Source organism: Poecilia reticulata, linkage group LG11 (assembly GCF_000633615.1).
Source record: "Poecilia reticulata strain Guanapo linkage group LG11, Guppy_female_1.0+MT, whole genome shotgun sequence".
Taxonomy (NCBI): Eukaryota; Metazoa; Chordata; class Actinopteri; order Cyprinodontiformes; family Poeciliidae; genus Poecilia; species Poecilia reticulata.
Genome location: NC_024341.1, coordinates 18257470 through 18259260, shown reverse-complemented (window position 1 = coordinate 18259260; position 1791 = coordinate 18257470). Strand labels below are relative to the sequence as shown.

At 35.4% G+C, this 1791-nt stretch overlaps 2 protein-coding genes across 4 annotated transcripts in view; both read right to left on the bottom strand.

Annotated features, from left to right (window-relative positions):
* Positions 1–1791, bottom strand: part of bop1 (BOP1 ribosomal biogenesis factor) — a 40465-nt gene that overhangs the window by 26320 nt on the left and 12354 nt on the right. The gene's annotated exons all lie outside the window — the stretch shown is intronic.
* Positions 1–1791, bottom strand: part of LOC103472583 (gastrula zinc finger protein XlCGF57.1-like) — a 7039-nt gene that overhangs the window by 1798 nt on the left and 3450 nt on the right. The gene's annotated exons all lie outside the window — the stretch shown is intronic.

Here is a 1791-nt window from a genome sequence, read left to right as displayed (position 1 = left end):
GTTCTGAATCTTCTTGTTCCTGTTTTATTTGTAGCTGTTCCAGTTCCATTTGCTCATATTTTATCAGCAGATGTTCTGGTTCTTTTTGCTGGTGTTTTATCTCCACAGATTCAAGTTKTTCTTCCCTTAAAGTCAAGTTCTCATCCTTGGTGTCGRGTTCAGTGAGAACTGCATCCTCTTCATTCACACAGCGTTGTGGGAGWTCTGGACAAAAAAGACAACACAAGGTTATAAATTTCAGCAAAATATAAACTTCACTTTCATCCCATCATGCATCTAAATGCAGGCTGATGTAAAAGTGACTGACTTATATYTGCTGCCTTTACAAACACACAAAATACACACATTATCTGAAAATAAAAATAAATAAATAAATAAATGATGTTTTAATATGAACTACACATGGCCATCCTCCTGTGCTCTCTGTAATACAGACAACAAAGATTCTGGAGTGTGAAAAAGAATAATTCTGAAATATCTGTAAACACCCTGACCTGACCATTTTTCATGTTTTTTTGTTTGTTTTGTTTTTTTGCCCACAATAAATATATTTTTCTCAGCAAGTTACTCTGCTTACCTGTGAAGAACCTGCATCATCCCCTCTGTTGCTGGTTTCTGGTATAATGTCCCTTTTCTGAAAATGCACTTTCTATTGTGGCAATGAAAATCTTTTTCCTATATGTGGAAAGCAATGGCAAATGCAACTTCCTCACAAAAACGAACAAGGATTCACTTTCATCCTGACTAACTGTCAGTGGAGATGATCAGTGCCTATTTCTTTTTTCAAGCAGACAACTGAATAAAAAATGTCTGCATTTAACTCTGCAGGTCATCACTGAAATTTTAAAGTAGAGAATGATAARTCCAATTGTAAAAGAGGGTAGACGCCTAAAACATCCATTATCTCCAGGACTGTTCATTAAAATGGTACAGCGCTATTGATGTAGAAAAGAAAATATACATATAGTAGGCACATTTAAAGATATTCTAGACTAATGCACAAGGGAATGCATTCAACAAGTACATTTACTCTCAATACTCTCAATAGTATTTTTGAAAGCAAKTACTTACTTTGACTGAAGATAAAGTGYTAATATGGTTCTTTTACTTTTACTAGAATACATTGTTGTAATTGACATTATATGATGAATAGTAAATAGTTCAGGTCACAATTGATGATTTTAAGTATTTTATATATTCAGGTAGAGCCTATTCGTTATTCYAGGCATTTTCTTTGGTGTAACARCGCTTTAAATTCGATACCGAGTTTAGCGTCGGTCCCAAACAACTTTCTTTAACTTGTCAAATCAGTAAAACGTGAGGCTGTTTCCTACCGACTCGGTGTAAGATAATCAGGGGAATCCGGGAGAAATCCAGCAGTCCGCGCTGATCGTCCATCTCTTCCTCCGACTTGACGATAATTTTATAAAACTCCGTTAATGTTTCTTCAGYAGGATTTATCTGCTCGTTGATTAACTCTCTCTGAGGCGGAAMTGAAGACATTTTTACTGCAAACACTCGAATATTTACCTAAAACACGAAACTTGTATTCAAACTACATCCTAACACAAGGGAAGCTAACACCTTAGCTGAGCTCTGTTTGCATTTCCTATGYGTTTCACTGTGGCTCCACTGAAGAAACTGTGAAAGACTTTTAGTTCCGCGTTGAATTTTTAAGTCTCCCCAAACCACATTTTTTATAATTCTCTGAATAATGTGATTACATATAAGTATTTATCTTTCAGTACCTTGATTCACTGTGTGAAAGACATTATACAAGCTAAGCCACAA